Below are 8,183 nucleotides of genomic sequence, written 5' to 3'. Positions count from 1 at the left end.
TTAGAGAGAGCCAATTGGTCTGTTTTACAGAGAGCTGATTGGTCTGTTTTGACAGGTAATTGGTGCATTTACAGTCCCTGATTGGTGCGTTTACAATCCCTGAGCTAGACACAAATCTTCTCCACCTCCCCACTAGGTTAGCTAGATACGGAGTGTCGATTGGTGTATTTGAAAACCCTGAGTTAGACACAGAGTGCTGATTGGTGTATTTACAAACCTTCAGCTAGATACAGAGTGCCTACCAGTGCATTCACAATCTCTTAGCTACACATAAGGATTCTCCAAGTCCCCACCAGATTAGCTAGACACAGAGCTCTGACTGGTGCATTTACAAACCTTGAGCTAGACACGGAGTGCCCACTGGTGCATTCACAATCCCTTAGCTCCACATAAAGATTCTCCTAGTCCCCACCAGGTTAGCTAGATACAGAGTGCCTGTTGGTGCATCCACAAACCCTGAGCTAGACACAGGGTGCTGATTGGTGTGTTCACAAACTTTGAGCTAGACACAGACTGCTGAATGGTGCACTTACAATCCCTTGGCTAGACACAAAGGTTCTCCAAGTCCCCAGTAGACTCAGGAGCCCAGCTGGCCTCACCCAGTGGATTTCATACCAGGAGGCAGGTGGAGTGCCCGCCAGTCCCTCACCATGTGCCCGCACTCCTCAGCCCTTGGGCTGTCAATGGGACCAGGTGCCATGGAACAGGGGGCGGGGCTCATCTGGAAGGCTCAGGCCAGGCAGGAACCCATGGTGGAGAGGGGGGTGATGCAGGGGCAGGAGCCATTGCGGGGGAATGGGTCTGTGGAGACAGCGGCTTGGGGGGCGGGTTGGGGGGAAACTGGGATGGCAGGTGGGGTAGGGACCACCAGGCGGGCGGGGGTAGGGGCCGGGAGACTCAGTCATGGCGGGCTGCAGGTGTGGAGCCCTGCCCCGCAGGGAGGCAGCTAAGGCTGGGCAAGAAATCCAGGGCAGTGCTGGTGGGCCAGCACTGCTGGGGGAACCGACGCACCCTCGCAGCTGCTGGCCTGGGTGCTAAGCCCCTCACTGCCTGGGGCCAGCAGGGCCGGCCGGAGGTTCCGAATGCGGGCCCGCCAAGCCCATGCCCACCTGGAACTCTAGCTGGCCAGCAAGCACCCTGCACTGCCCCGGTTTCCCCTCATCCCCCCTCACCCCTCCCCGCCCCCTACCTCCTTCTCCATACTTCCCCACAAGTGGAGGGAGCTGGCTCCAGCCTCGGCCAGCCCAGAGAAGGGCTTCCGTGGTGCAGCGGCTGACTGAAGGTCTCCTCAAGTGCGGCCAGAATGAGCGCTGGGGTTGGGGAGGCACCGAGAGCGACCGAGGGCTGCGAGGGCTGCCAGCACGCTGTCACCTCTCACTAAGACAGAGATTCTCAAGTTTTCCAGATCACAGCTCCCCTAGTAGCTCTGTAATTTTTTCATGGCACATACAGGTCAAAAGAAATACCCCAAAATTTGTTTATGAATTGGGTCCAAATAATTTACCAATTATTTATGTCCTGAAAACACCTTGGCCACTTCAGGAAAAAATAACACAGACGGACTGAAATAAAAATACATTTACTTTATTTTCAAATGATTACAATTTTTTTTTTTTTTTTTGAGATCGAGTCTGGCTCTGTTGCCCAGGATGCAGTGCAGTTGTGTAATCTCGGCTCAGTGCAAGCTCCACCTCCCAGGTTCACACCATTCTCCTGCCTCAGCCTCCCGAGTGGCTGGGACCACAGGTACCCGCCACCACGCATGGCTTTTTTTTTTTTTCCTGTATTTTTAGTGTAGACAGGGTTTCACCGTGTTGCCTAGGATGGTCTTGATCTCCTGACCTCATGATCCACCCACCTCGGCCTCCCAAAGTGCTGGGATTACAGGCATGAGCCACCATGCCTGGCCACAATTTCTTAGTAATGCGAGGTGTGTGCCTGTTGGGCACTGAACAGTTACTCAGGCCTTGGACTCAGATTGGATACTGCCATTGTCATTTTCTATTTCACACTGTTTTTTTTCACAATGCACCTTTTTTATCATAGCAACTATCTGAAACTCAGATAGTGTGCAAAGCCATCGAAACCAGTGCTTTTGCACAGTATCTGACAGATGTTAATGAGTTTCCTTCAAAAGGCTAAACTGTCTTGCAGTGTTCTGATGTGTTCACTGAGGCACATCAGAGAGCCTTAGCACACAATTTGAGAACCATGGCGTACAAGTCACCATGCTATTCCTAGATATGGCTGTTGTGGAGGAGTGCCTTCTAACCTCCCTGGCAGCCACTTCCTCTGTCCTTCCCAGGCTCCTGTGTCATGCCAGGAGGACAAAGGGCTGACGATTTGACCAGCTATTTCCCTGCTACCATTCCCCACTCAGGAGGAACCAAGCTTCCCAACATGAAGCAAAACCTAACCCATTTAAAAAGTAAAGTTGATGATGGTAGGCTCCTGCATGTTTCCTGAAATTACCTATATTCCTCTCTTCCTGTGCTCACAGGCGTATGACATAGATAAGACTGAAAACTGGATTGGATTGTGAGGAAAGAACAAGTTTCCTCAGCTCCCAAGCATGTTCCATCAGAATACCAAAAACTATGTGAAAATCTTAAACAGCAGGGTGTGGAGGAGAATCCATTCAAATTAGAGTCTCCTGGGGAAGGAGATCTGAACCATCAGGCATCTGCAGAACTGCTTGGTGGCGAGGTAGTGTCGAGGCATTTCAGTGTGGTTAGTGCTACACATAGCCTCCATGCAGATGGGTGAGAAGCCTGATTGTCTTTGACTAAGACTGAATTTGGTTCCACTTCAAACTCTTATTCTACTGCATGGTAGAAGTGAAATAGCAGGCAGTTCAGGCTTTCCAATGATGTTACACAAAACAATGTGAAATTGCTGGTATTTGATCATTTCTAAACTATAAAAATCACAACTACATATGGCCCAGCTGATAATTTATCTCCATCACTCCCAGGGTTCGTGACAGTCATAATCCCAGGGGCCACCTGGTTTCCATCACCACCCACTCTGTTGTGCCTCTGAGATGCCCTTGCTCTCCTATGCTCTCCATCATTGGTCCACAAAGACCTCATCTGCCTTAGCCCCATCAGCCAGGGCTTCCTGAGGCTGGAGTGAATCATCTCAGCATTTCCCACATCTCCCTTGGGTGCCGCTATGAAAGGACTGTGGCAGGAATGAGGCACAGTCCCTTTTCTCAGTGACATTTACCAACAGCCAAACTCTCATGGTCCCTAGTCTCTCTTCTCTCCCACTCTCTGGAGTGAGAAGAACCATCTCTTCCAACTTTATTTATATCTTCCAAGTCAAATGCTTCTGGCATCAACTTAGTACCTGAACTGTAAGGGTCAGGGTTTTAAGCTCCTGCATCTCAAACCTTTGGTCTGGGAACAGGAAACATGAGTGTCTCTTTATCGTCCCCAGCATCCCTCCTTTTAGACAGCACATATCTCCCAGTGTAGCTCCAATGGGAGAAAGCCCTTGGGGTGAAAATAGTGAGGAAATCAGGACCCGCACATCACCTTGGTGTGCAGTGGGTGTCTGGCTCCTCTCATGCCTGGGTCTTGTCCAGGTGTGTGGGATGCACCTGACAGGGAAAGCCCTGACCTCAAATTTCCAAGCTGTGTAACCCTGGGCAAGCCACTGACCTCTCCCCAAACATCAGTTTCCTCGGGCCCTCAGAGTTAGAAAACATACTGCCAGCAGGCCCAAGGCTCATCCTGTATGGTCAAATACAGTCAAGCAGAGAGAGAAAAGTCTTCCAGATTCAATGAAAATGCAACAACTTCCTGTTGCATTAGGAGTAGCAAGACTGGATGGCTTTCTAAAAGCTTAGAGATATTATTTTTGAAACTATCTGTGTATACTTTATTCCCTTTCATATATCCCCTTCTGGCTGACCCAAATGAAAAAGGACATGAAACTCATTTCTGGCCCATCTCTTGCCTGATCAGATGGAATGTGTGGTGATACACCCATTTTTCCGCTCAGTTGTATTCCTGTTTATTCCTGTGAACACATGGTCTCTGTAATTGACAATAATTTTTTTCTTTGGGATATTTACCTTCGTTTTATGGGCCAGCCCAGACCCTTGGGTGGATCCGTTTCCCACTGAATTACCAGAAAAGGGCATAATGTGATTGGGAGAACTACGTGGAAGAAAGCTCAGTTCCCAGGCCCTCACACAAGGGACTCTGTGCTCCCATCTATGTCAGAGCCTGGGGGCTGTGAGGAGATTGAAACAGAACATCCTGTCCCCTCCACCAACATTCTTTCCCCACCAAGCAGTGGCATTTTCTTTTCTGTTCTCACACAATTCAGACTAGGTGGAGTAGCCTGTACGGCATGACTGGAATGACCCTACTGAGCAGAAGTGTTCCCCTTCTCCCTTGACAAAACTGTGGGCTGAGAGAGAGCCTGCCTGATAGCCCCCTGCTTTGGAGGTGTTTCTGTGGTGGTCCTTTTAAAAAGGTGTATTTGGGGCATGGGTTGAAACATCAAGGGGGCATGGGTTGAAACACCAAGCAAGTATAAATCACAGGCTTCACACACTTGGCTTTTGGGAGGCAGGTCAGCTCCAAGCTGCAGCAGCTGAGAAAGAATACATAGGGGTCCTTGAGGACAGAGAGCTTTGTCGATGACCAGCCTTAGGGCATAGGAGAAAGAGAAAGGCTGGAGCAGCCACAACCACTTCTCTGTGCCCAGCAGTGTAGCCACCCACCTAACAATGCTCCAGCCATGAAGAATGGGCCTGCCTCCTCTCTGCCCTGTCCTGAGGATGGAGATAACTCTGACCTGGAGGTCTTATGACCTCGCTTCCTAAATGTGTGACCCTAGATAAGTTGCTTAACCTCTACCAGAACCTCAATTTCATCATCTGTAAAACAAGAATAATCAACCCACCTACCTCATAGGGTTGTTTTGATATTTAAATGAGACAAAGCCCATGTCTAAGGGTTTTCTGATTCGTAAAACATCACAGGCATATAAAGATTGTTCTCCTGACTTCTTCTAGGATCTTTTGAAAGAGACCTTCAATAAGAGACCTTCAGTAAGTTCTCTAAGTTCAACCTGTACTATGCAGAATCCTGGACAAAAGGCCATCTACCCTCTGCTTGAATCCTTTCTATTATGGGAAACTTACTACCTTTCTTTGAAGAAATACTCACTACCACAAAGACCTATGACTTGAGCTTCCTCTGGTTAAATCACAGCCATCTCACATGAGCTCCAGAGTAAATAGGAAGGCAGAACTTGACTCATCCAGCAATAGCAGAAAGATCATCATGTAGATTGGGTTGTTCAGCTATTTACAGATATTTGTGAAAAACCTGAAGTCAAAGTCATTCCTCTTCCCTTTTGAAGGTTAAGTGTGTTTGTTTTTGTTTTCATGAATGGAAATACATTAAAATTGGATTAGAAGCAAAGTTCAGAAAAATTCACAGATGCTCAGTGCAGTGTATTCATTGTATAAACATGGAGTGAAATATTTGTCCCAAGACTATTTCACTTTGTCCCCTTAGAAAGATTTCCTGTGACTTGCATAAATGTGGAAGAAAGCTTCTTCATTTCTTTTTAGCCAGGATAGTTTGATGACATTTTCAAATGTCAGGGAGACTCCTAACTTAAATCTGACCTGCAAAGGGCCACTGAGAAGAGTGATGTGTGCCCCCAAAGCCAAAAACTTTGTATAGTTTTAATTTCAGTACAGAGGTAAATCGGCTTTTGCTTTTGGATTTAAGATTTGGCAAGCATGTGAAATTGAATATCACTTAGGGGAACATTTTACAGTGGGAAGCTAGGAAATTATGAGTGTTAGTGCTTACAGTTTTAATCTGCAATTAGCATAAACATGCAAACGTCACCCTAAAGAGATGCTTGCCCCTGTGATCTGTAGGGGTAGCTGTCAGAAGTAGAAAGAAATGGCGCACAGAATTTTGCAAACAAATGTGTGGTGAGAATTCAGATTTTCTTGTACATGTTGCATCTGTGGCCTAGAAGATATCAGACACATGGCCTAGCAGAAATCAAGGGTGAGAAATCACCAGCCCACAGAGAAGATATCACTAACCTTGAGGCTAACAGAAGTAAATGACAATTGTGGCAGCAGCTGTTGGTCACCAACTCGACAGTGATTACCTCCTTCTTCTTTGTTAACAGAAAATGATTTCTGTTCAGGAACTGAGCAGCAGGTAGTTTTTAGAATCTGGACTCCATTGAAGTTTCAAGGTATAAACCTTGATTAGTCTGTGTCCAAAATTGTAGTTCTGTGCCCCTTGTTAGTGATTGGTTTAGGATGAGGCATGTGGCACAATTCTGGTCAATGAGACGTCTGCTGGAGGTACTTCTAGAAGAGTTTTCCTTACTCTTAAAAAAGAAGAAACCAAAGAGACTTTCTGTTTCTGTCATTTGGATGTTGCTGGGAGATAATATGATGCTTGGAGCTGTTGTAGCCATTTTGCAACCATCAGGGGAGGACCCTGAGGCAAAGGCAACGTGCTTAGGGTAAGAGAATAGGAACATTGACAAATCTAGACTCCTGTATTAGGTTGAGCTGCTAAACCAATCAATGCCAGTACTGCCTCCCTGTAGACTTATTACCTGGTCACTCAGAGATGAGACTACGGAGTCAGACTTTCTAGGTTCAAATTCCAACTTTACCACTTACCAGCTGTGTGACTTTGGACTTCTCTGTGCCTGATATTTATGATTTGTATACCTACCCTGTAGTATTCTTGTTATAATTAAATGAATTAATATGTGGAGAATGCTAGAACCATACCTGATCACTCAAACATTTAACATTTTTCATCATTTAAGTCATTTTGAGTTGCATCTTCTAGTTGTTGCTTTTGAAAGTATCCTATGAAACACAGCAACTTTCAGTTAATTTTTTTCCTGTCAAAAAGTTAGGAAACTAACAACAAAAAGACAAACCATCCCTTAAACAATGGAAAAAGGACTTGAGTGGATATTTTTCCAAAGAAGATAGACCATGGCCCACAAACACATGAAAACATGCTCAGCATCATTCATCATTAGGGAAATGCAAATAAAAATGAGGCACCACTGCACACCCATTAGGATGGCAATTATTTTTTAAAAAGAAAACAGAAAACAGCAAGTATTGGTGAGGATGTGGAGAAAATGGAGTTTGTCTATTGCTGGTGGGAATGTAATATGGTTCAGCTACTGCAGGAAACAGTTGGTGGTTCCTCAGATGACTCAACACAGAATTATCACAGGACCCTGCAATTCCACTCCCAGGCGTCTGTACCCAAAAGAATTGAAAACAGGGATGCAAGTACATGCATACACATGTTGATAGCAGCACACTAGCCAAAAGGTGGAAGCAAACCATATGTCCATTGATGGATGAGTGGATAAATAAATTATGATATATACATACAGTGGAATAACATTCAGCCATAATAAATTAGAAAAAAAGATGAGAAATGAGAAAAATATCCCATTTACAAAAGCAACCAAAATCATAGAATACTCAGAATCAAACACAGAAGAAATACAAAATGGCCTAAGGACACGGAAGAAGACATGAAATGAAGGGAAACCTCACACATGTGAATGAGAAGTCTCAGACCTGACAAGATATCAATTATTTCCCAGTCACCCTGTGAATTTAGTCAATCTTTGATTTTTTAACTTAGAAAACTGATTTTTAAATTCTACTCAAAGAATACATTTGTAAAAGTAACTAAATTAATTTTTTTAAAGGAGTCAGGTGTGGTGGTGTGAGCCTGTAGTCCCAGCTACTCTGGAGCCTGAGCTGAGATAGAAGGGTTGCTTGAGCCCAGAAGTTTAAGACCAGCCTGGACAACAGAGTGAGACCCCATTTAAAAAATTAAAGGGGATAGCTCTTACTAGATAGTAAGACATATTTTTAAATTACTCTAATTTAGGAATTTGATACCAACATAGGAATGAGAAAATTGATTACTGAACCATAAATCAGAATTTATCATATACTGATTGGTATTTGCAATCGGCAGGAAAAGGAAAGATTAATTAAATAGTCTGGGAACAACTGCCTTGAAACTAATACACTAAAAGAAACTCCATGTGGATTAAATACAAAAATAAAACCACAATAGAACTCAAAGAAAATATAAGAAAATATTTTCCCGTTTACCGGAACTCATCCACAT

Source organism: Pongo abelii, chromosome Y, assembly GCF_028885655.2.
Source record: "Pongo abelii isolate AG06213 chromosome Y, NHGRI_mPonAbe1-v2.0_pri, whole genome shotgun sequence".
Lineage (NCBI taxonomy): Eukaryota > Metazoa > Chordata > Mammalia > Primates > Hominidae > Pongo > Pongo abelii.
This window is presented reverse-complemented; position numbering follows the sequence as displayed.